We start from the raw sequence: 27,834 nt of genomic DNA on the forward strand, positions 1-27,834 counted from the left end.
CTTTATTTTAGCATCTTTTAAAAATATTTGTAAGCAATTTTGGCCTTTCTGTTTAAATTTTTCTTATCTTTGGCCTATATGTTATTTTTTTAAAAATACATTAAAATAACTCCACATACCAAACCCCCAGAATAAAAGCAGGTAATTCTGAGAGCGTGCCCCATGTAACTGGGTAACTGATGCAGAGAAACACTGTTAAACACTTGCTGTTATAACGAAGCTTTTTTTTTTTAATGAATATATTGTTTGCAACCACACTGTCATCTTTCAGGTCTAGAGATGCAATAAAATAATCACTTAGCTTCTCTGTAGTGAATTCACAAGGTGAGGGTGGAGAGCTAAACTTTGTAGCGGCAAGAAGGAAGTAAAAAAATATATATACTTGCCACTTCTTTCTTCCTATTTTGTGTTTAGAGACATTTTCCCATGTGTCTTTGGTTAATGGAAAACCTGAACATTCTTGGTGGGGTTGTGAAGGTGGCTGAGGTGCTCTGGCTTCAAAGACCCTTGTCATTCAATGACTATGCAGCATTCAATAACTTGTGTCTGTTTATGTTAAAAATAGAATTAAGAATTGTCACAATTGTCCATGTCGTTTAGTCAGGGATATCATTTTTTGGCTTTTAAAAGAAAGATTCAATGGAAAATGATTTGTGGGGAACTTTGATTTGTTTCGCAAATTGCCTTGTGTCTCCACTTCACTTTCTTATACCTCCAGCAGCTGAACATAGAGAGCTCTTGATGAAGTGTCAACATTTAATGAGATGCACAAACCTTTGTACTTGTAATGTTTTTCTCAAGTCTGGATTTGCCCATCTTACAAAACAATTCTCGAGGGAATCTGAGAAGAAAAATTCTTTTAAAGGATTGTGGAGTATAGAAGTTATTAAAATTCAAGTTTATGTGACTTTAAAAAATAACCTATATAATTTCCTCATTTTTACTTGGTTCTGAAGCATGAGGAGCATTTATACATATAAAAGAATACTTATGGGCTTCCCTGGTGGCGCAGTGGTTGAGAGTCCGCCTGCCGATGCAGGGGACACGGGTTCGTGCCCCGGTCTGGGAAGATCCCACATGCCGCGGAGCGGCTGGGCCCGTGAGCCATGGCCGCTGAGCCTGCACGTCCGGAGCCTGTGCTCCGCAACGGGAGAGGCCATAGCAGTGAGAGGCCCGCGTACCACAAAAAAAAAAAAAAAGAATACTTATCTATGGCAATTAAAAAGAATATGTCTGAAAGTGAAATTCAATGACAAAGTGAAATACAGTATTACACAGCATTCATGAATACGCATACCTTATAAAGTGATCTGCTTTAAGAAATAGTATACAGAAAATACCTTTACAGTAGATGTGTAAAATAGTTTTAAAGTTGTATATTTCATAGTACACTCATTATTTAAAGGATGGTAACCAAGAATACAATTTGAGACAATGTTACCAACCTGAATTTTTATTTGATCCAGAATTCCCTAATTCTTGCATCTTAACCAGAGACATGGGAACAAATTTTGATTAGAATGTTGCTAATAGTTTATATTTAAGTATTTACAGTATATTTTAATATCTATTATCTTATATACCATTTCAATCGGTCCACTTTCATCATTTCAATAAGCTTAGATACTTGTTCTCAAACTGTGGGTCCCAAGACCAGCAACACCAGCATCTCATGATGGAAATTCTTGAGCCTCATCTTGGACTCACTAAGTCACCTGAGGAGGTGAAGTCTGGCGATCTGCGCTGTAATAAGCCCTCCAGGTACCGTGATGAGAGTCAAAGTCTGAGAACCACTGGTCTAAGAAAACCACAACAACTCCATTCTCCCTGTCCACTATTGGTGTAGGAGGCCCATATGACACAATTCTGGTGAGTAAAATCCGGAGGCAATTCTCCAGAGGGCTGTTCTACAATTCTTTTCACTCCTGAAGTGGGAATCTGACTGGATATGCCCTCATATCCCTTTCTTGAATTTGAAAGTGTTGTTTGACCACGTAAGTGGCTGCAGGGATTTATCTGTTGACAAGAGGACAAGCTCCAGGGTACAGGGGGCAAAGTGAGGGTCACAGAGCAACGGGGTGGAGGGAATTGTGCTCTTGATCAACGCTGCTCAGCTACCGGCTTTACCAACTCTGGTAGCTCCCTGTCTCTGGATGTCTCCTTGTGTGAGCTGAGACATTTTCCATATTGTTTAATCTCCCTGAGTCAGGTTTTCTGTTAATTGCAGCCAAAAGCATGATAACTGTTACACGTGATCAGAGGAAGGATCTATTAGTCTCTATTTAGTTTCCAGCATGATTTTAGGGCAATTATTAACTCTTTCAAGAGCATCTGTATTTTACGTCCTCTGTGAATGAAATACATGTGCTCTGACGTAGGAATTTGAAGCATCAGAACAGAACAGGGAAGATGACAGTGTAGTGACTGTATGTGTCCCTGTGTGTGGGGAGTGGAACTTGTAGAGGGCTCTTCAGACAGTTCTAGAGGTGTTACCCTGCGCTAAGAATTTTCAGGGATGAATTCTACATCGAGGGCTCGAGCAGAAGCTCATATTGCCAGTGCACAAAACTGCTTGTAATATTTCATATTGAAAATAAATAATAATTGCAGGTGTTTGAAGAATGATTTTCCCTGTTGCTGTGGCAGAAAGAGAGCAGAACAGAAAACCCATGAAGGTGAACACCTTCCCAGGAAGAGGGCATTTTAAGAAATACCTTCATAGATCATGGAAGGTAAACTGGGTGTCCCATTATACCGATCCAAGGCAGTTAGAGAGGGACCACCCGCTGATGGGAAGATAAACAGAACTCCCACAGGAGCAAGGATAGATGAACAAGACAGGACAGGTAGCAGTTGGTGAGTTTCCCTCAGCCCCAGGCAGGGGAGGAGTGAAGACAGGTAGAAGTGTTTTGACTCCCAGAAGGGGTCTGTGACAGCACAACATAATTTATAAAATAATTAGGCATACGTTTTGACTGGTATTTGGGGGTATGGAAGTCTGTCAACTGTCAAAAAAGAAACATTCTTTTCCTTAGTTAACTAAGAACAACCTAATTTTCTAGGAGGTGCAGTGAGCACAAGTACAGCCAGGAGGTGTGTCAGTGTCACCCACTCCGGGTGTCGGGCACAGTTGGTCCCATGTTGCCACCAGTCCAAATGAAGACGTTCTGACAAAAGTGACGTGTTGAACTGCAGTTGCTCGTAGCACATAATTATCAATAGTTAACACACTTGGGGGCTTATTTTGTGAACACATCATCCCTTTCCCGAACTTCTGTCCAATCCTTGGACACACTTAAGAGCTCATGCAAACGGTCCGGCACAGATCGAGAACTCTATAACCACCGTTAAAAAAGCACACGTACACACTGCTAGATCTAAAATGGACAACCAACACGGACCTGCTGTATAGCGCAGGGAACTCTGCTCAATGTTATGTAACAACTTAAATGGGAAAAGAATTTGAAAAAGAATGGATACATGTATATATATAACTGAATCACTTTGCTGTACACCTGAAACTATCACAACATTGCCAATCAACTGTACTCCAATATAAAATAAAACGTTTTTTTAAAAAAAGCACATGCCTTCAAGGAACTTGCAAATGACCTAAAATAAAGGCTTGTTTTCCCCTGAATACTTTTATCATCTGCTTTGCAGCAATATTGAAAGTATCTCTTTACCTTTTGCTTCAAGACCATGATTCTACACTCCTGGGAATTAGAGGGTAGCATGCCCAGGGGTGTGCAGAACTTCAGGGACAGACATGCTGGGGTTCCTGGAACTTTCAATTTTCTTCAAATTTTGGCTAAAAACATCTTTAAGATGAACACAGATATTTTATAGAATAGCATGTAAATTATACATGAATTTTTGAAATGAAATATGTTACTTCCAAGACATAGCTTGGCTTGAGGTAGCTGAAGGGGTTTTATATCTGTGAATAAAGGCTCATTTTTTTCTCTGCCATTAGGAGTAGGAAACATCGAAAACACTGCTTTGGAGAACTGTATTCCATTAGCTAAGCAGTGTCACAAAGTGCATGGGTTAGCCCTAGAAAGCAGTTATGCACCCAGAACTCACAACTTCCAGTTACTTGTCCATATTAAACTTTTTGGTTTTTACATTTTCTTGACTCTTTAATTTGTGCTCCACCATCTTTTTTTTTTTTTTCCACCATCTTTTTATAAAATGTTTTCTGGATTTCTCTACATTATTTTCTGTAATTGCCTTTCTCCATCACTCTGATCTTTGCCACTGTGCTTCACAGCTACTGCCAGCATCCCCCAACCCACCCATAACCTACCTTAGCTTCTTTTTTCATGCTTGTGACCTTGAAGCAATCTTTTTTCTTGGTCTCTTGGTCCTGCAATGTGCTGGTCACTGCTCCGGGCTTGATGTTCTGGATCTCACAAATACTCAGTAACCAATGTGTAGGTCCTGTGTTCAAGAAACAAAGTTAATGAGTAATAAATAAACTAAACCCAAGTCTTTCCAAAGTGACACCTATGCCTGGTTCTATCGGTTGGTGGGGGGCAGAGGGGGAAGGCAGAAAAAAAAACTGGTTAGTTTATTTACTGTGGTGAAAGAAAAAGAAACACGTCAAATTGATTGGCATTCTATAAATTCAACAAACTAATTGAATTTATCACCTTTAATAAGGCATCTGACAGCTAAGAAACTTGACAACGTGAAGTTGACTGACTTTGGCCATGATGATAAAACTAAAAGATGCTTGTATACAAAGTGCAAGTGTCTAGACTCTCTTGTTCAGAGTAAAATTCCGTTCCCTGTGACTTCATGGTGATTTCGGAATAAGTGACCCTGAGCCAAGTCAACTGGATACAGTGTCAGAGAAATGTAAATACTATGCATAGCAGGGTATCTGAACAAAAGAACAAGTTTTGGCTTCCATCACTGAGGAATAACAGTGACATGGGGGACATTTGGACATGTTCTAAGCAATTTAGGAAGAAAAACAATTGCTTTTAACACATATTCTTTAATATTTTAAATATCTTGTGTAAATTTGTGTCTTCTGTGTGAATGTCTAGATCATGCACTGATACAGTCTGATAGAGTTGTTATTATGTTATTATGGACCAATGTTGTCAAATCAAAACTTAGTAAAATATTTCCTAAGTTTCTAGTGGGTGCTAGGCACTGTATAAGTTATCATCCTTGCTCACCCAGATTATGTAAATTAGTTATGGCCTCACATACGTGTGTGTCTTTGTGTGTGTGTGTCCAAAAGAGTATACGTCTAATTTAGGGAAGCACGAGAAGCTTCCTCAAAGTTTCAATTGATCGGTGGAAGAAGCAGCAGTCTATTTATATGTATGAGATATCCACAAATAGGATGCTCACAGTCAGACTTTCTGCTGTAGAATTATGTGTTAAATTGTATAATGTGGTCACTAAATTCATTGAAAAGAATCCAACATCATCATGAGTTCTATGGAGGTACGAATCGAAATAGACTTTGTAGGATGAACAAACTTTCAATGTTATTCCACATAATAATAACAGTGATGATGAGAGTGAAGCAGCTGTTTTGTTTTGGGTACTTGCAGTGCACCAGGGACTTTTCTAAGTACTTTACATGTACTAACTCATTTCCTCCTCACAAAAATCCTCTTTGGCACAAAAGACAGAGAATACTAGCAGCTCGTCACAGAGATGATAAATCAGGTCCATCCTCTGGATCATATCTACTCAGATCTGATATGTTTTTTAAGCTGCATAAAAATTCATTGAACCTGTAAAAAAAATTTTTAATGTAAAAGTCAACTCTATATCCAGGCATTTTTCATGGCCAGATAAGGGGAACTATTCATAAATTCCTTTCGGTAGGCTCAGCCTGGGAAGTTTTTTTTTAAACAGTGAAAAATTTTGAGATTGCCTGAAATTATTTATGAATCAGAGACTATTTTCAATGCCTGGTAGCAAAATATCCCAGGATTATGTATATTTTAATAATAATAATAATAATGAAAATATGGACACCCCCCCACCCCGCTTCCCCGTGCTTTTTCTTCCAACATTACTAATGTTCCTGTAGTTTCCGCACTATGGAAATACAAATAAATCCACCATTGATTTCCACTGGGGTTTCTCTCTCTTCACTTCCCCTATCCCACAGCAAAGACTAATCTTGACTCTGGCTCCTTTATCTGACCCCAGTGATAAAGTAAACAGTGGAAAAAGTTTTTAAATATAATGAAATCCTATTCCAATACAAGAGAGCCTGCATGCTTTAAGAAGAAAAGCAGGCGCTTTAAACTTTGTATTGCAAAAGGAACAATTTTACAGTAGGATCATATTAAATAACAGGCAATAAGCCTAACTGAATTACTGTCATTATGGGTTGAAAGGGGAACACCGAGTAACTTGTTTTACCAAATGCTGTGCAATTTACTCCGTGTCTATTTAGACGTGATGTATAGACCCAGGTCAATTACTATGATTCTTTGGTAGCTTAGAGCCTCCTCACTGAGGAAAGGCTAGGCTCTGGAAAAGGGACTTGTCCTGGTTAAGCAACTATTGAACCAGCCTCTGGTGACACGTGTGAAGACAAAATAGTTCACTTTTATCAATCGAAACCCAGCTGAAAGTGTGAAACAAGGGCTACATTTACTATCAACATTTCTCTTTACTGGGGGCTTTGCAGAGTAGTAGAAACATATTTCACTGCATCCTCCTTTATTTTGATTGATACACACTCAGTGAAATGGGAAGAATTCTTGAGACCCCTGGGTATGCAAGCACCTTTCTTTCAGAAATTACAAAAAAAAAAAAAAAAAAGATCACTTATGAGACCTAGCAAAACAGAATGCTCCAAAAGAGAATGAACTCGGAAATTTTTATGGATTGAAAATACATATGTACCAGAGAAAAACATTCAGTTACAACAACTTCACAGCAATCTTAAACAACGTACGCTGTACACATTCTGTTAGAAAGGAATCATCGGTTATGGAAACATCCAAATAACTGATCAACGTACAAAAATCAAAAAATTTTTTTTATCTTGTATAGTAAACCAGACACTTATTTATTTGCATTTTTCTAGTTTGTGTTGGCATCAAACAGATAGCTTTCTTAAAGAAGCACAGCCAGGCTTTGAGGTACAGAGCTGTGCCCCTCAAGTTCATTGGTAAGTCAGTAAGGACTGTAGGATCAGGAATGCACTCTCGCAGAGAAGGAGAGTGAGAACCAGAAAGCAGGTCTTCAGTGTGGCCCACGGCAGTGTAGCATGAGATGTGTTGAAATAGAAATGGAAATTCAGGCATCCTGAGTTTCCCTAAAATCACGAATTCTGGTCTGGCTTCAGCCGTGAATACCTCTGATCCCAAGTTCTAGATTCTTCTGAGTCTCTTGCCAGGTGTTTTTGCATCCAAAGCCTGGAATTGCCTGAACCCTGACCGGAAGGACCTGGAGACTAGATGGGGAGGAAGTCTGGGCAGTTTTGAAGGTTGAGAAGCTAAAGGTGGGAGAGGGCTGCGTGGGCACCAGTAGCTCTGACAGGAGGAGGCCAGGAGGCCATGATTCAGAGCTGGCCAAGCCATATAGGAGCCTGGGGAGAAAGGAAAAAGGTGCAGCCCCTATATGCATTTATCAAAATATACGCTCATATTTCGAACCAAGTAGAAACAGTAATACAAGCTCTACAGAAAAAAATAAAAGACTATATAGAAAGCCCTGTGCTGCCCTATCTCTCTGCTGGCCGTTTGTCACCCTCTATAATCCCACTGCTAGGAATGCCAGGACCTCTCTGATGTCAAGCTGATTGGAAATGACTGTTCCCTTCACATAATATTTGTTTGTAAAACGAACGAACAATGTGTCTTTATTCCAAAATTTGATAGTTTGTTCATCACGGATTTTTTTACGTTAATTTTTAATACATGAATTTAAATATCTCTAATCTGGATACTGATTATTTTGGGCACCTCTTAAATCACGTGCCCCAATAGAGTTCCCCTGACACCTCGTCCTAATCCTGGCCCTGCTACAATTTACATGGGGATGGGGCCCTGAGTCAGGGACAATCTGCATTTGGAAATGTTCTGAGATCTTTTCTATCAATCGTGTTTTTAAAAAATTGAAGAGGAGGAGATGGGAAAACTTTTCAAGGGCTTGTATTTCTTTCAAACTTACCGGAATCAAGTCGAAGTTTCAGTTGGAGAATTCAGAGATGTAACTGAATCCCCCAAAGAGGGCTGGCAGGGCAGGACTGAAATCAGTGCTTGTGAGGTGTCTCTAATGCAATTCATTTCTAAAACGACATTATGCTCTGAGGAAAGGTAGCACTTGTGCGGTGTAGAATTAGACACAACCAAAAGCCTTCGCTGTGCCTTTTGACTGTGACCTGGAAATGTCAGTCCCCACAGCGTGAGCTGTTTAAAACTCATGGTGAGAAATCAGGACAAGTAGATATTTGTCACCTTCAGTTGTGCCTGTACGAATTAAGCCACAGGGACAAAAAAGAAATACGTTTTTTAAAAAAAATGTTATGTTTCTCATAATCAGTAAAATGTACTTATCAAGTTCTAATGTGCCAGGCAAGGTTTTCAAGTGTTGTAACAAATAAGGGGTATCCAGCCTATCCTGGTGAACCCCAAATCATAGAGAGAGGCCTCTACCTGACCAAAATCTAACATCTCAGTGATTGGCTTAAAAGCAACCAACCAACCAACCAAAAGCCTAAAGTAGGCCAGAAATAAGGGCACAGTGGCAAGGTGAGCATTACTAACATGCAGATTTCAAGGTGTTCTAAGAAGGATACTCTTCCTCTCAGAATAAATTCCCCCACACTCTCCATCTCTAAACTGGTCAAAATGGCAATGCTTTGATCGCGGGACTTTTGGGAGGATTGAATTTACATGTAACAGCGTAAATGAAGAAACTGTTCACCAACTCCTCTGCTAGAGGCCACCCGCTCCAGACTAAGAAGTTCGGAAACCTATTTAGTCTTGGGGTGAAATGAACTGCCAAAGAAACCGCGCCTGGAAAAAATAACCTTCAGTGAAATTTAAAGCACCTCTTGTGTCATCGAAATCCCAGAAGTTGGAAGTGGGCTGAAAAGCTGAACAGTCCTTAAAAGAGGACCTGTCCCCCCAGTATGAGGTCAGGTTGGAAAGTGGACAAGACAGAACCCCCAGCCGATGGAGCCTGGGATGCAGCAAGAGATCCAGCTGAAGCTCCTTCAGGCCTCAGGGTGGAGGCCCCACCACATCTACCAGCAGCGTTTCAGAACTGCCGTGGACCATGGCTGCTTTCTGATTTCTGTTCTTCCCCTTTCTGAATGCAAGAGCCTATCGGGATCACTCTGGTGTTGCTTCCCTGTGGCTTTTGGGGTGTGAGTGTGTGAGGACAACGTCTGTTTCAGTTCATACACCTCCAGGTCATGTCCTTCCCCTTTCTGAATGCAAGAGCCTATCGGGATCACTCTGGTGTTGCTTCCCTGTGGCTTTTGGGGTGTGAGTGTGTGAGGACAATGTCTGTTTCAGTTCATACACCTCCAGGTCAAGTAGATCATCTCTAGTCTTGATGAAGACACCACGGAGCATTGTCTGGAATTCGAGTCGAGTGCAAGGACCAGCCAGAATTTGGGTTTCTCTCCTTGGGGAGATGTTGGGTGTGTTTTCTGTACAGGAAGAAGGGAGCAAGGTCATTTTTGTTTGGCAAACAGCCACACGCTGCTTGCAGCTCCCAACTCCCCTCCTAATCGGATGGAGGCATGTGAGTTGTCCTGGCCAATGGACCAGGAAGGGACAGGATGACTTTGGAGGCAATAAAGAGCCAGGGCAACTCCTCCATCCCTCTTTTTCCCTGTGTCACTGACCTGGGATGGTCCAAAGTACAGATCATGTCTCTACAAGGTGCACACCTTTACACGAGAGACAAAAAATTCCTTGAAATCCTTTAACAAGGACACGTTCTTTCATTTCAAGAGTAGAAATAAGTTTTAAAAGACAAATATCTTGGGCTTCCCTGGTGGCGCAGTGGTTGAGAGTCCGCCTGCCGATGCAGGGGACACGGGTTCGTGCCCTGGTCCGGGAAGATCCCGCATGCCGCGGAGCGGCTGGGCCCGTGAGCCATGGCCGCTGAGCCTGCGCGTCCGGAGCCTGTGCTCCGCAACGGGAGAGGCCGCAACAGTGAGAGGACCGCATACTGCAAAAAAAAAAAAAAAAGACAAATATCTTGGTGAGAGACTTCCCTGGCGGTCCAGTGGTTAAGTCTTCGCCTTCCAATGCAGGGGGAGTGGGTTCAAACCCTGGTGGGAGAGCTAAGATCCCACATGTCTCACAGCCAGAAAACCAAAACATAAAACAAAAGCAATGTTGTAACAAATGCGATAAAGACTTTAAAAATAGTCCACATCAAAAAACATCTTAAAAAAAAAAAGATGAGTGTCTCAGTGAGAGAGAATGAGTAAGGATACATTCAAATTGTTCTATCAGCGACAAAGGCGGATTATTTCTTGATATCAGGTTTTGCTCCTGGAAGGTCAGTGGATATTTTAAAATGAGGAGGAGAAATGAATAGAGGAAACCCCACAGAAGAAAAAAAAGAAGTCGAAACGGTTGATCGGGTGTTAGGACACATTTGCCTATTTCACTTGCCTTTGGATGGCTCAGAATGTGCAGGTGAGGGACCAGAGTCATAACTGGAGCTTTTATTATTGGAAAAGAGAACAGCGATAGTACACATAAATGTTATAAATCTGAGTAGAGTGTTTTTTTTTAAAAGGATCTCAACTAGCTCTGTAAATTGCACACCATACTGAAAGCTGGAATGGGTCCTTGACTAATTCTACCATGCTGTGTAAATACATAGAGGAACCTTCGAACATTTTATAGAAAAAAAAGATATAAACATTAATCCAGAATTAAAATAATTTAAATATAGATAGGAAAGCAAAAACTACCTCATTTAGAGAACAGTGTTTAAGTTTCATAAATCTATAAAAACAAACTTGACAAATGTATAACTTTTGGATCACTTAGGATACCTGCAGTTATTTTAGTATTGTGCTCAATAAAAATTCAGTTGTATAAAATAGAATACAGTGAAGTGTTAAGATATTTCACCAGGATTAAGTTAATCCTTCTCTAACACAAGGAAAAATAGTTACCAATAAACTCTATTTTTAACAGCCACTAGAGAGAGACAAGATGAGACTTATAAAAATCCCTTTCAAGAAGTTTTCCAGTACAATAACAGTTTATACCCAACACATACATAAGTACATTTCAAAATCTTTGCCTCGGCCAAGTTACAAAGTCTGACTTGTCAGAGTTACATCCTGTTTTTAAACCATGTTTGCAGTGAAGCTTGTCATACATCAGACCAGGGAATCTAGAAAGGATTGTCCTTTTTTTAAGAAACTTAATGGGCTGCACTCCCTTTGAGTTTTTCAAAGAATTATTTTAGTATCAAAATTCCACACGTGGAATGAAAAACAATGGTTTTTTGTTGCAGTTTTCAGAATACACTGTTTTACTCATGTCCCGTGTACAATGGGGCCTGCCTCCCCCTGGTCTTTATAACGTCGATATCAGTACAGAGGTAAAACCACTGGGGTGAAAACACCATGAACCTGATCCCTTCAGTACGCACTTTCTGTATTATAGTGTCAAGGCTGGGTCATGAACTGGCATGTCCGTAGAAGGGAGAATCTGACCCTGGCTTTCAGGATCAGTTTGTGGGAAAGGAAATCTAAATGAGTGGGGAAGGCAAAGGACAGAGACTAGGCAGCTCTGTAAGAGCTGGCCTGACAGCAAGAATCAATTTGATGATAAGAGATGCATCTGAAAACAAGTTAAAGGTCCTTTCTCTGCATGTCTGCTTTGCTGACACATATGTAATTTATGAAGGTGGGTTCTGGAAACAGAATGCTGGGGATCACATTCCACCATCGCTTTAATATAGTGTGATCTTGGGGTACACTGCCAAATTTCCCTAAGCCCATTTCTTAGTATTTTTGTCACCTCCTAAATATTTCCTACATAGAACTTATCACTATCTGTAATCACATTGTAGCTGTGAATACTCAGTTACTGATTATCATTCTTACTAGAGTGAAAGCTTAGCGAATATGGATTCTGTCTGTCAGCTCGTCATCCTATGGTCAGCCTCTTGCCCTGCATCAGCATTTTGTTGGCATCGGTAGAAGGTTGTGAAATAAATGAATGAGTGAGTGAATGAATGAGATTTTCTGATATATCCGTCTTTACAGTAGGGTTATAACTGACATCGGGGTAGTCTTACTGGTTATGGCTTTGGGCTGCTGAAGGCATTTTTTTAAAAATGCAACTTTCACTGAAATTAAATCCTATCTTTTCTTTGCTTAAAACCTTGCCCTTTATGAGCAGACATTGCTAAGGTTTGCTTTTGTGATTCCCTTTCCTTCTCTTCAAGAGCTGAGCAGTCCCTTTCTGTCCACACCATCTCTCTATGGACATATTAATATGTACAATCCATTTACTATCTAATCTTGCTGGCCTGGAATTCATTTTATCTTTCTAAGCTGACTTTGCATATTTTTTGGTTGGATTCATTAAATTTTAATTTTAAACTTTGTTTCTCAAATGTCATTTCCTATTACTTATGAGATAGAAATAGGTGTTTCAATGCATCGCCTATGTGCAAATAATACTAGTGCATCTATCTTTATTATGGCCAAATATCTATTTTTGTAGTGATAAAAAAATAATTGAGCAGAATTGCATAAATAAATACTGTTATACTAGGGCTTTATGAATGAAAAAGAACGATGAAAAAGAATTTAAAGGTAGGTTTGTGTCTCAAAAAGAAATACAATTTTATTTACTAGTTCATATTTCTAATAAAGTAAATGGCAAATTTCTAGATGCTATAATCCTGTACTAAATTGAGACTGGTTGAAGTCTCTTAAACTAGCAACAAAATAAATAGCCTGACAAATGTTTTTAACGGGTTCTTCCTCTTTCATCTACTTCTCAGTATCTGTCTTCCAATTCTGAATCTCAAGCTCAAACACGTCAATCTTAGATTACAAATTCTATGATGTACATGTGTATCAGCATGTTTCATTATTTCAGGACCTCCTTTTTCTGATAGTTATTTTTGTATGGCTAACTTCTTAACCTTTTTATTTATTTTATTTATTTACTTATTAGTTAAAAATATTAGTGTATATATGTCAATCCCAATTTCCCAATTCATCCCACCCTCACCCCCCGCTTTCCCCTCTTCGTGTCCAACTTCTTAACCTTTACTGGGAAGCTGATTAGGCAAATGCGATGGCTGGAAATCCCTGAATTTTAGTTTATGTTCACAGGTTATTTGTAAAGAAGTGGCCTAAAACTATTTCACAGTTGCCTAAATTAGCCGTTTTGATTACCACCCAAAGTTAGTAGTGACTGGGTGTTTGAAACAAATCAGTCTGAAATTACAAAATAATTCTCTAGTTTTTTTAGACCTGTGAATGCTGTATGGAAATTCTCTGTAGGAGACAAAGATTTTTCACATTTAGTTAAAAAAAAAAAAAGAGAAAAGATATTGAAAGAGTCTTCTTTGATAGCCTTGAAGCACTTTTTTAAAAAAGTGATATTAATAGTGAAATTCTGACTTTATGACCTTCAAGTCTGGAGTTCTGCTCTTGTTTACAGCTGAGTAAGCTCCAATGGAATTAACCCTCTTGCAGATAACTGTACACTCTGGATAAAACATTAAAAATAACGATGTGAGGGCATTGGAAGGAAGCCCAAAGCAGGAAGATCCAGGAGGCAACTTGACACTGGGAGAAGGAAACTGCTTGATGTGAGTTTCCTTTTTTTTACGGCTGTGAGACTATTGGCAGACCCCAGGCTACATCATGCTTAGCTGTTAAAACTCAATGGAAAACCCGCAGATGTTCTGGCTTGAGCAACCAGAGTTCAGAGTTTGGAGCAACCACAGCTGCTGGGAATTGAGAAGGTGGAGGAGAGAGTCAGACTTTTATGTATCACCTTATCATTTGTTCGACTGATAGATGACTCTTCTACAAGTAGTCACAATGTAATGTCTATTGGGAAAAGGTGCTACACCAAAATGGAGCTAAACCAGTATCATTCAATGTACATGCGACACTGATGACTGTCCAATAGCTAGTATACATAATACTTCATAGGCTGAGAGAAATACAATCCCCTCTTCTCAAATACAAAGGATGTATATATACATTTACGATTTTAGGCACAGGCTTCTGATTCTATAAATATAATTAATCCTTGAGCACCTGGTAGAACAACCTGGAAATATCCATTTTGATGTGCAGATATTTAGGGTATGGTCTTGCCAATTTGTTGACTAGAAAACCAGTGCTGCATATGACTTTAAGAAGGAGATGTTTCTTCAAATAACCCATCACTTTTTTTCTTTCTTTTTTTCTTTTTTTTTTTTTTTTTTTTGCATTTCTAGTATCAACACACTTATCCTGGTTTAGAAACTTTGTTCGAATTTCTAACATGATTTCCCTCACAGGTCTTGAATTTTTCATCCACTACCCAACTTGTCCAAAAAAAATGTGTGAGTTGGGACCCATCTCTTAATTGAACTGCTACTCTGCTCCCTAACTTGATTTAATTGTATTTCTTTTGAAGCTTCTCTGCTTCTCACACCAAATGGAATTTATACCCTTAGTTAATACTCAAGTCAACCTTCTCCAATCGATGGCATTTACATGGAGCCCAGCCCAGTGTCCAGTGCATAAGAGGTAGTTTACGATTGTTGAATGAATGAATCAACAAATGCATAATGAAATTTCTTAGAAAAAGCAAAATAGTGTTTAAAAGACTAGAAAGGAAGTTATTTCACTGGTCAGAATTTTTCTGGTAGATCCAGACATCAGACTCAGCATCAGAAGAGCTACAGAGTGTAGGATTCCTTTCCTTCTTTTCTTTGGAGTACCGTGTTCTTTGACCTTCAGGGAAACAACAACAAAACTCCAGCCCTCCTCCCACCTTGCTGCCTGGCAAACAACAGGCTCTGACGGCAGACAGACTGGAGTTTAAATTTTAGTTCTGTCACTTACCAGCCACGTGGCCTCCTGCAAGTTACTGATCCTTGCTGGGTCTGCCTCCTTCAACTGTGAAGTGAATGGGCTGCTCCCAGAACTAAATGAGACAAAAATGAAACATTTTTAGTAAAATAATACCTGGTAGAGAGTAGTAATTATAACTTAGTCTTACTGATTTCCTTATGTGTTAGGCACTTTATATACATTATTTCAGATCATGCCTACAGCTGGTAGATACTATTTTTAGGTTCATTTAACATATTTTTTTAAAAAGGGGTTTATTGGCCAACTCTAAGTAGTTCCAACCCTCACCCAGGCTTCTGTAATTGGATTGCAAAGTCTACGCTCACCACTACTTCTCTTTGCTGACTCTTTATTTATTTATTTTTTTTGCGGTACGCGGGCCTCTCACTGTTGTGGCCTCTCCCGCTGCCAAGCACAGGCTCCGGACGCGCAGGCTCAGCGGCCATGGCTCACGGGCCCAGCCGCTCCGCGGCATGTGGGATCTTCCCGGACCAGGGCACAAACCCGCGTCCCCTGCATCGGCAGGCGGACTCTCAACCACTGCGCCACCAGGGAAGCCCTGCTGACTCTTTAGAACGTGGTCAGAGGTTGGAAGCAACTACCGTCACCATCACTGTATTAGGTATCTTACTTAGGACACAGCAGAGCACCATTTATTCTTGACTATAATCAACTTCATAGGATTTGGAGGACCGGGGTTTGAGAGATGGTTAAAGTTGTTACTAATCAAAAGTTTGTAAAGATCTCTATGTGACCATCTCCTTCGTGAAGTCCATAACAACCACATTTTTCACAAGACACAAATCAGAGGGTTGTTTTGTTTTTGTCTAGAGTACTATTTTTTAAACTGCCTGCTAAGTCTGTAATCTAAGAATTTATGTTTCTGTGTGTCATAAAGATGTTTATAATATCCTTAAATCAATAAGGATTCATTTTCCTCCGAGTAACCATATTCAGAACAAGGTTTGTTTATTAAGAACTTATCCAAAAAGAAAAAGACCTCAGAATGTTAACTACAGGGCAATGTCAACTTGGAAATCTTAGGGGTTGGGTCAATCATACTAATATTTGAGATTCTGGTTCCAAGAAGTCTAGTTTTTTTTTTTTTTTTTTTTTTTGTGGTACTCGGGCCTCTCACTGTTGTGGCCTCTCCCGTTGCGGAGCACAGGCTCCGGACACGCAGGCTCAGCGGCCATGGCTCATGGGCCCAGCCGCTCCGCGGCATGTGGGATCTTCCCGGACCGGGCCACGAACCCGTGTCCCCTGCATCGGCAGGCAGACTCTCAACCGCTGCGCCACCAGGGAAGCCCCCAAGGAAGTCTAGTTTTAGCTGACAGACTGGCCGCTCCAATAAAGGGTTGTCCTCCCACTTTGCCCTTGCTTGGTCAATGCATATAAAAAGGGATATCCTGAAAAGTGACATTTTTTAGAGACATTACTGTTCATTGCCTTCAAGGATTGCTTGAGAGAAGACAAGCTCATGCCCTTTAGCTCCACCTCCGTGCTCTGAGGCTGGACCTATCAATGTTCTTCAGTTAAGGTGTCTGAGCTGGGCTTCCCTGGTGGCGCAGTGGTTGAGAATCTGCCTGATAATGCAGGGGACACAGGTTCGAGCCCTGGTCTGGGAGGATCCCACATGCCGCGGAGCAACTAAGCCCGTGAGCCAAAACTACTGAGCCTGCGTGTCAGGAGCCTGTGCTCCGCAACAAGAGAGGCCGCGATAGTGAGAGGCCCGCGCACTGCGATGAAGAGTGGCCCCCACTTGCCACAACTAGAGAAAGCCCTCGCACAGAAATGAAGACCCAACACAGCCCAAAATAAATAAAAAAAAAAAAAAAAAAAAAAAGATGTCTGAGCTGTTTCTTGAACTAATTTATGCCTCTGTTCTTATTTGGCAATTTACTTTCCTGGTTGTACATCTCAAACAAACCAAAGCAGCTCTTCTGGAAATTCTTCTTTATCCTTATTTTATATTGTTTCTTAAAGTTTGCATCACAGGTCTAACTAGCTTGTACTTCTTTATCAAATGATCAAATGCTTTCCTAATTTTGAACACGCTGCAGTGACAGGATTTCCTGTTATCGTGAAAAGTTCAGTGATATTTGATTTAGCGGTTTTCAAGCGGTTTTAGCGGTTTTAGTGTTCAATATGCAAATTGAAAATATTAAGGTTAGGAATAAAGACTTCAGTTGCTTTGGATTTCTAAAAATAAATATTATTAACTAAAAATCATTAAAAGGTCAAGATGATGGGATTGTTTCCAAATACAGGAAGATGTTTTGACTGGTTTCTAAGTGGTGGGGTCCTATTTTCTTCATATTTATGATTAATGTTCCCCCAGCCCTGTTTACTAACTTTACAGTATCACTTATCTACTTATGTGTAGGTCCAGTTAGGCCAGGGAGGTAAAAAACACTGTAAAAAATTTCTGAATTTTAATCTTGCAATTTGCATCTGACGTGGTTAAAAATGTGAGAAAATTAAGCAGTGTTTTGTAATTGCAGTGTGGATACACCTTAGTAGGTTGTTGAGAAGAGAGTGAATAGATATTGTTAAACTACTGCAAACATTAGAACAGATGCACCCTGAGCAGTTACCTTAAGGTACTTAATTTTGCTACGGAAGAATTATTTCAGATGTTGTTTGTTAGACTTAAAATGTATACGACCATATCCCAAAGCTAGAGGCTGTGACGTATCTGTCAGTCTTTGTGAGTAAAAGGAGATTTCTTGATTTCTTTCCTCAGTCTGACTGAAACTGTGAAGATGGCCAGAACTCCAAGGCCAAAAACATATAAAGCAATATAATGACTCAGGTTTTCTAACATAGTGGAAACCTGGTTTGGAATAAGTAGGATTTGGGAACCTGTACCATTCTCCCCCATTTCTTGGGGTCTGCCCTTTTCCCTGCTTGTCTTCCTGAATAACTTGGGGGCTACACATCCTTGGCTGCAGTTGACTGGTCCAGTGACGGATCCCTGACTTTAGCTAGGCCACTTAGAATACGTCCCTAGTATTTTTCAAACTGATACCAATGAAAAGAATCCATGTTTTTCCAGGAGTAGAAGTTGAAAGGTGTACAGCTCACGGGCTGTTGGTGGCTGTGGTGGATGGACTTAAGGTGACCCCACATCCCTGGTCCTGGTGCAGATGTGCTTGTGTGATCCCCTCCCTCTGAGAGTGAGCAGCACCTGGGGCTTGCTTCCAACACACTGAGTAGGGCAAAGGCGTTGGATGTCACTCTTGTGATCGCATTGATTATAGAGACTCCACTGTGGGCTGACGTTTCAAAGCAAGGTTCCATGAGTCCTGCTACCACAAGGAAATGAATTCCACCAACAACCGGGGGGAGTGTGGGAACAGGCCCCGCCCTAGTCGAGCCTCTAATGATAGCGAAGCCCTGGACGATAGCTTTGTTGCAATTCTATGAAACCCTAAGCAGAGGAGCCAGGTAAGCCGTGCCTGGACTTCTGACCACAGGGACTGTAAGATAGTAACTGTATGTTATTTTATGCTGCTAAGTTTATGGGAATTTGTTACTCTTTTGTATTTTTGAAAAGTCTGATCATGGCGTCATATAGCCAAAACTGCTAGCTGTTTCAAGGTATCTGTATATTTGACTATAATGTTTAAAAGTCTAACTTTATGTTTTCCATTTGAAACTGATGTTTTGATGTTGTGTATAGGCTAAATGTAAAAGTAAACATATTCAAAGCATTGGCTGTACCCTTTTGACTTAACATCACTTAATTTCATTAATTTTGGTAATTGACATGGATAAGACTCATGGAGAGTCCTGTAGCCCTTTCTCTCTCTTTTCCCAGAATCTTTCCTCCAGTTTTCTAAAATTTCAGTTTGAACACAATTTACCCCAATTTCAAAATGCTTGCATTCTCACCATTGAGTAAATAGCAGTAATTCTAATCCCCTAAATACCTTTCCCAGTCTCCTCGTAGACAGTGGATAATAAAAATATTGTGAAACTCAAATTCAAAATATCAGCATAAACAGTGAGAATTTAGTGTGATTCTCCAAAATTACTTAATAACACTACAGGCTTGTAGTTAATTTCCTGCTTTTTATTCCTGGACATAATAGCATCTGCTCATCTGGCCCTTTCTTCTCTCTCTTCTGCTCAGAATGCAAGAAGCTGGCCACTTGCAATGGTTTAGCTGTCCTAGTATCCATATTATTCTAGAAGGACAAATGTAGTGGAAAACAAAGAAACAAACAAAATCTCATCCTTACCTGTATTGCATAGAGCATATCTGGCGTGGTGGCCGCAAGACTGGGGAGGGGTAGAAAGCATGGATTGCTTCCCAAATGCATTCTTCACTGGGTTATGCTTTCTATTGTGAGGTTTGGTCTTAAAGAGAAAGACAAATTGTTGAAGATCGTCATCACGTATTCATTTATCTACTCATTTGAAGATTGTTTACTTAAACAAAGACATATGAACCACATGCTTAATCAATACTATTTGATAATAAGCAAATGGGAGTCTGGAAATTTGTAGAATTGAAATTCATGAATATACACAGACATTTCTATGTGGATTCTTTTCCCTTCTTCATTCAAGGAATACCTCCCCTCTGTGTGACATCCACAAATCTTTATTATGCAATAGATCTATGAGATCAATAGATGCTTTGATTCATAACATACTTATTGTTCCTATCAGATTACTGCAGATAATTTTTATTCCTGTTTTATAGATACAGTGATAAAAAATTATATAGCATTACAGAAAGGTTTAGCCAGGACAGATCTTCTCCAATTGTGTTCCCTGAGAACCACATGTCTCATATCTTCGTGGCTGCTTGCAAACAAAAAGTCCCATGAGCAAGTAAACTTGGAAAATGTCCTTCACAGAATTTAATAATAAACATTAGCATATGTTAAAATGCTCTGAGAAGCTCTAATATATAAAATTAAATGAGGGAAGGATAAAGGAAACAAGGTAAAAGAAAGAAATCTGCTTTAAGATTAAATGATCAAACTTCATTGCACCAAGGTAGACTTTTTCCCAGCATATGTCCTGATATTCTTCAGCCCCTTCTTGCAGACTTTCTCTCCCACCCCATCCCCAAAGCTGTCCTCTGGACAGCACTATGACAAGCCAGGTCTAGGGGCATCCACTAACAAATACATATCTGTTGGGCTCTTGCTCTGTGCCAGCCATGGTGGTAGGTACTAGACACTTAATGTTGAGCCAGCACAGTCTCCTGCCTGCCCACGATGAGAAGAGAGTAGTAGAGAAATAAACAAGCAGCTGCAGGGAAAAGCAAAACCTATTCATAAGAGTACATCAATGGCGAGTAACTTTACACAGTTGGGGAGGGAGCATGGAAGGCTTTCTGGAGGAGGAAATATTTAAGCTAAAACCTGACTGGTGGGTTTCTGTGTACCAGGTGAAGAACCAGAGGAGAGGTATCTGTTACAAAAGAGTGATTTGCTTGCAGGACAGAAAGCCTGGAAGGAGACTCTTTCAGTATGGCTAGAGCTACCCCTAAGAGTGTTGTTAGGCCTCAGAGATTGGCAGGGCCAAATTCTGAAGAGCCTTGAAGAATTGTTTTTCTTTTCTTTCAATGAGAGTTATTTCCCCTTGAGTTATTAGTCTAATTTTTTCTCTTATAGACGAGAATGATGCACATGCATGATTAATGGACCCATTAACTCAGAGAGTTAGGACACCATCAGTGGCATTCAATACTTCCTTCTAAGCCTGCATTGAGCTTCCAGAAGATTGACAGTGACTGATTCTACTCAGAGGGGGTCCATAACGTTCTTTTTAATGGTTCCATTTCATCCTAAAATTTTACAAAACCTGTATTTAGTGTCTTTGCACTTAAGCAAACTGGTAGATTCCAGTGTTAACAAATATCAAAGCCAGAGACGCCTGCCTACATTCTTGTCTGGCTTTTGCTAGACTTGAAAGTGTTATATGATTGTTCGTTTAGCAGCAGTCTCTAAATAAGAAAATATTGCAACACATGCTTGAGGTTTTTTTTCAATTAAATGTTAAATAGATGCAGAAATCTGGATGCTGACTCCCTTTAAATGGTTTAAATTTTAACAATACATTTTGCATTGTGCAATAAAGAACCAGCTGTAAATGCAAGGAATATTTGTTTATGATGTCTTGGTGGTAATTGGGTTTAGCAAGGCATGCAAAGAGCAGTTTTCTTCAAATGACTTATTGGAAGTGTGAAAGGAGGACAAGTTTCCTTTCTACAGGCGAGCTTCCTTTCTTCAGTCCTAGTGATGGCATTGTGAATAAATTGCAGCACAGATTTAATACCGAGCATAAAAGACCATTGTCCCAGGTGCATGGACATAACTTATAATTACTCTACTATGTAAAGGATGCTATTACTCTGACTTACATTTGTTATAATTACTGGGAATTATTCTTCAAGTAGCTAGGAATAAATGATCATTAACAGATGATGTCCTGTGTAATTCTGATATATGATAACCAGCACGATTTTATTCTTCTCTCCAGAGGTAAAATGCTTCGCTTATAATAACAATTTAAGAATTGGGGGGAATGGTTTGGAACCTGCTTCCTGAAAGATCACTGAAAATGTTTTGCTGCTCCTATAAAATTCCGCTAGTTTATTTTCCATTAACATGTTTATTTTTAACCGCCAGTGTTTTTCTAGTGAAGAATCATGATCCATCAGGACCTACTTTGTGCCAGCTGTGGTTCAACTGTTTTTTATTGCTGGAGCAAGACACAGGATGACACACAATTGTCTTTAAGGTTAGATATTTCACCCATGACAACTCAGATGCCTTTTTTTTTCCCAGTGACTGAATTTTCACCTTCAAATCCCAGAGGTCACCCAAAGGTAATGTTTTCCTTAAAACATACCTATTAAAGTGACCTAAGCCTTAACATAAACAAAATCTTTTAAAATGCAGGCGCCCGAAAAATCCAGGATTTCAATCCTGGCTCCAATGTTTGAATATGAAAAGGCGAGCAAGGCATAATGAAATTCCTTTTGAAGCAAGCCTTAATTTTAAAGAAGTAGCCTAATTTAATCATGCGACCCCTTCCTCCCCACAAATGTATCGTCAGCTTAGATTTTCTTCCTTTATTGGAAAAAAAAAATTCACTCGTTAACTGTAAATACTGAGTCTTACCAGTGATCATCTTTCTCCATGTAATGTATTACTACTGTGTTGACTATTAGGTTATTAAAAATGAAATAATTCCAACCTTTCATAGCCTTAACTTTCCCCAACAATATTATCACAGCGGCAATGCACATATTCCTTCCACTTTTCTGACAATTTGACTCAGCTGTAAAAGTTTATGCATATATGTTGTTTTAAGGTCTGATTAAAATAAATGAGGAAGGAGACTAGAAAGCAATGTTTATTAATGCCTACTGTGTGTCAAGCGCGTTTATAGAGATACCTTAGCTATTAGTCACTTTGTTTTGAAGAAGAGGGTTTAGAAATCCTGCACTATTTTCTCAGTCCCATGTCTTATGTGACTTGTGGTTTCCTGAACTTTGTCAGGTTCTCACAATCCACCTTGTAAATTTGCTGCAGGGCTGTTTGTCTCTCGAGCTGGAACTGCCCCGACATGATGGACACGGAATCATAAAGGCAGGATGGCCTGCTTCTTTGCAGGTGATATTGGAGGTAGAACCGGTGTTTCCAGTTCCTGGATGTGGGACCAATTGAAGGAGAAATGGAATTAACTGCATCTCATCATCCAAAATCATTCTGCTGCGTTTCTGTAGTATGGGCTTTATTTCCACAAACAGGAACTAAAAAATCTGAAGATGCTTGGGATAGACCTCCAATGTAAGGAAATATAACAATTATTTATTCTCACACCACTTAAAAGAAGGGGAGCCAAATATTTCGTTTTTATGTTATTACAATTTTTTTTTTTCTGGTGTTAAAAGTAAAACATGCCCATTTTAGAAAACATAAAGACATATCAAAAAGAAAATAAAAATTGAGCATAATGCTGCCATCAGGAAATAATCACACTCATTTGGGCATATCTATAAATATGTGTTTAAAATTGGAATACTATCACATATATTTTGAAAATTGGGATCGTAATGTAAGCAGGACCACTTAAAATTTACTTTCTTTGAGACTCTCTCAGATTTTTATTCCCATTGCAATTAGAGAAGCTCAGATCTTGACCTGGAAAGCCACATAATCCTAGAGGGATTTTTTTTTTTTTCTATGCATTATTCTGGGAGATCCCAGTGCTCTTAAATATACTTGAAAACATGATTTTCCATGGCTGCTTAGTGTTTAGTCCTATGGACATAATACAGTTTTTTTAAGCATCCCCTCATTGTTGGACATTTAATTCGAAAACAGTTTGTTGTTGTTTTAAGTCATGCTTCAATGAACACGCTTGGAAACTCTGAGGGGAACTTCCTGGCCCGGTTCACAGCTATATCACAGGGTCACGTGCACCGGCCAGCACAGGACTAATGCTCAATAAAAACGTTTTGCATTAATTAATATATTTCTCTGAATCTCTTCCTATCTCCCTGGGAAAGATTTCTAGAAATGGAATTACAGGGTCAAAGTCAAAGAAGTTTAATAAGTCTCTGTACAGGGAACTGCATTTCCCACTTGTATTAGCACCCATGGAAAGGGTGACTTATTCTTACTGAAGCTGCTGATTAAGTGTAAGTATTGACAGTTTATAATATAAACACGGCCTCAAGATCCTCTGTACAACACTGGAAACCCTTCTGATCTTCTAATTCTACCTGCCACACAAACACCAACTCAATTTCATCTCTCTTTTTAAGATGTATGTCAGTGATGTTTAAAAATTTTCTCCTCTTGAATTCCTCAGAATTCTTTTTTTTTTTCTGGTGGGGAAAAGATGAACTTTTTATTTTTATTTCTTTATTTTTAATTGGAGTATGGTTGACTTACAATGTTGTGTTAGTTTCTGGTGTACCGCAAAATTCTTAATAACGGTAACTCTATACTTTCCCCTCAATAAATTATTTAGTTATGCTATTTTCTCCTGTGTGTGTATGTGTGTGTGTGTGTTTTGTTTTTGTATGTGTGTGTGCGTGCACGCGTATGTGTGTGGTTGGCCAGCATTTCACATGACAATGTCTTATTTCTTTAACTAGATTGCAGACCCACTGAAGACAGAACATTGTAGTGATTGAGAACACAAGGGATATGGCTCTAATTCTTAATGGCTCAACACAACAGATGTCTTTTCATCTGTCACTTAATGGCTCAACTCAACAGATGTCTTTTCATCTGTCACTGGGATTAGTGATACGTCCCTCTCTTGAGTATTCTAAGGATAAAATGAGAAACTGTATGTAAAGTGCTTAACACAGAGCCCTGCAGATATTAAGTGCTCAATAAATTTTGGTTCTGTTTTAATCTTGTGCTTGTCTGGAATTATGTAGCATCATTTTGGAGATGATTAGTCTACTCAGTGAGCTGGAAATATGATCCGTGGGATCAGCAGTTACTACTGTCCTGTCAGGAACAAATGAAGGGCACAGGATGATATAATGTTTCCTGGGATTTACATTCTTACCCTTAGAATGGGCACTACTACCCTGGACCCGCTAATCTATGATTCTTTTAAGGGTCTCGGTAGTAATCTGTAGTCAGAAAAATGGGGAGGTAGGTCATACTTTCAATCAAAAAGCATCAAAGCATCTCTGAATGCACACCTCCAATCAAAGCACCTGCCTGGGAACAAAGCTGGATGCAGACTTGAGATCAGTCTTTCACTGGGGGAAAACATCTTGTTGGCATTTCTCCTGGCATCCTTTTTTCAACCATTGGTAATACTGTATTTACTCACTTTGTAATCTGGTGATATTTATGGCTTAAACCTGTTTACGAAGATCCCTTTTTTTTTTTTTTTTTTTTTTGCGGTATGCGTGCCTCTCACTGTTGTGGCCTCTGCCGTTGCGGAGCACAGGCTCCGGACGCGCAGGCTCAGCAGCCATGGCTCACGGGCCCAGCCGCTCCACAGCACGTGGGATCTTCCCGGACCGGGGCACGAACCCGTGTCCCCTGCATCGGCAGGCGGACTCTCAACCGCTGCGCCACCAGGGAAGGCCCCCAAGATCCCTTTTGATGAAACGTTCTGGAAAGATTTATTAGGCATGAAAATCCTGTTTTCCACTCTTTGCATCTGCTGTCAAAGTACCATTCAAGATCCAGGTCCACTTTAAAAGCTCACTTAACATGGATACCTCTCAGGCTGGTATTCCCACCGCAGCTACAGAAGCCCTAAATGTGACCTGGAAAGCCTCCTAGCCTTACAGGAAAAGAGCCACAGTGCTTCTCGTCCTATTGATTTATCAGAGATTTGGGGAGGTGGAAGGGATTTTTGACAAGATAGAACAAGGGGTAGTTTGGAAGTTCAACATTGTATTTTAATCACACAAAAAAGAATTTTCAGAAAAGGCTACAAAAAGCTTTGGCTATCAAAAATGATAGAAACAAGGGGTAGAAAAATGAGAAGAATATCTAAAGGTAAGTTTTTAAAATTAGGATCCACATGATAATAAAGATTTAGAGGTCAAAACTTGGATTTTCCAGTTTTATATTTTGCTTTACTGCACAAAAAGCTTGCACTAGAAAAAGGTTCCAACTGGCTTGATTTTTCCTATTCAAGGAATTATTCTCCAGCGGAAAATTCATGAATGAACAGAAGTACATATGTGTCCAATTTTCATCTGATGGACCAACTGCTAAAACCTCTAAGACCTAGAGATTGAGAGGTTTAGGGAGATGCTAAGCATTCCTTGGAGAAAAACCCAAACGGATCTTTGAGATGCAGTATTGAGAGCGATTTCATGCCTCTAGCAATACTCTTACTTTCCCCATCCTATTTTTTTTTTCTTTATCTGTCTATGAAAAGTAGGGTCAAAAAGGCAAACACAAGTTTGTTAGAAATAGAACAGACACTGTGTTAGGGACAGCTTTTACCTAAGAGAAGGGAATGCAGAACGGCAGGGAAACTTTAAGCTTGCTATTTTGTTTTTTAATAGATACTGATTATTGATGACAAAAGGCTGTTTTCCTGAAGGAGGAATCATTCTAGGAAAAGAAAACATCAAACCGATGTGACCTTTAAACCAGTCTTGAAAGTTTTGCTACACTGTCAGATGGAAGAGGGAATTGCGTTTGAAGGTAGAACTAGGACCAGTGGGGAGAAAAACTTGGAAAGACACGTACTCTGAATTGATCAGAGACCTTTTTATATTTGTGGACTTGGTCAAAGCCTACTTAAAATGGTGATGCAACTAGGCATTGTGTCACTATCCTTCACTCTGTAGTTATGTCATCTCACAAACATGCAGAAAAAATTGGATAGAACCTATTATATGGTCTTATTAAACCTTGCATGCATAGACACAGCTTCTATCTTTCAGTTTATGACAGAGTTTAAAATTCTTGATGTTTGAATGTTAAAAGAGGAAGTGACAATTACCGCGTTACACTGTTTGCCACCACTTAGCAATTATATGGTGATTCCTGCAGCTCCTTCCTTGCTACTTAAAAGAGCAACAGTGAGTGTAGTGAGTCTCACCCTTCACCTACTTACCAGATGATACAACTCGGGCCAAGAGAGACAAATGACTGACACCAAAACCCAGCTCATCAGTGATGTGGAATTAATGTGAACTCTCTGAAAACCTGCTTTGGAGTTTGGTGGGTCTAGGTTTGAATCTCTTCTCTGCCACTTGTTTGTGCAACTTTTGGTACGTCACAATGTTCCAAGCTCCAAGCCTGCTCCCTTTTCTGTCAAATGAAGGTAGTAATACTTCCCTTACAGAGTTGTTTTAAGGGTCATATGAAATGTACTTGAGCTTATAGAAAGCGCTTGCCTTAGTGCCAAGCATACAATGGACATTCAAAAAGATGGTGGCAATTATCACCATGTCCTTGACAGCAGCCTTTCCTTAATATAAATTGTCCTAGGATTGTGGGTCTCAGAAAACATAATCTTGTTCCGTTAATTATACCATTAAGTTTTAAGAAAAATGAGATGTCTTTTTTAGAATATTAAGAAAATCCTATCATGACAGAATCTGCCACCATTTTTTAATATTTTGAACATGAAGAATTCGCTCACATAGAAGGTGAGACTATAACTTTGTGTTATTAGCTTGTCATGACACTCTTACGGAATGGACAGATCGTGTATGATAATACCAAAGTTACTTCTATGGCTGTTGAACCTGCTCGCACAGTATTTAGCCGAAGGATGTCTGTAAATTCAGCATGCTTGATCAGAAATCACAAGTTATACTTATTGGGGAGTAGGCCAATTTGCGAGTAACACATAGAAAGGTTAGACTGTGCTAAAAGTAAACTTGAAATGGCATTCTTTTGAAATATCAGTGGTATTGTCTCATGCAGTTGTCAAAAGGGAAAACTGCACAGCCTTTGGTGAGAAATAGAGAGGACCGTCAGCCCAGGAGACACAAGTACCTTCCCGCTGGCATTGGCCCCAGTAAAGATATTGAATAATAAACAGTCTGAAAAAATAAAAAAATAAAAAAAAATAAACAGTCTGACTCTCACTTTTTTTAGTAATAAACTTCCTAACTTTTGAATTTCTCTTGTAAAATGTAATAAACACAGAGTATTATTATTTTGTAAATACTTATGACTCGTTCATACTTTGTAAGACACTGAATAAATTTACCATCCTTTATCACTGTCCTTTTTAGGCTTGTTAACCCTTTTTTACTTTGATTATTATAAACATTC

The 27,834-nt window shown here is 39.5% G+C and overlaps 1 long non-coding RNA gene across 1 annotated transcript; it reads right to left on the reverse strand.

The window, feature by feature from the left end:
• Window positions 1–4,365: 4,365 nt before the first annotated feature.
• On the reverse strand, window positions 4,366–19,424 carry LOC141277884 (uncharacterized). The gene is made up of 3 exons (XR_012329754.1): window positions 19,321–19,424; window positions 15,065–15,146; window positions 4,366–4,443 (listed from the first exon to the last, which is right to left on the reverse strand). It is a non-coding gene; the product is annotated as an uncharacterized lncRNA (long non-coding RNA).
• Window positions 19,425–27,834: the final 8,410 nt, after the last annotated feature.

Source organism: Tursiops truncatus, chromosome 2 (genome assembly GCF_011762595.2).
Source record: "Tursiops truncatus isolate mTurTru1 chromosome 2, mTurTru1.mat.Y, whole genome shotgun sequence".
NCBI classification, from domain to species: Eukaryota; Metazoa; Chordata; class Mammalia; order Artiodactyla; family Delphinidae; genus Tursiops; species Tursiops truncatus.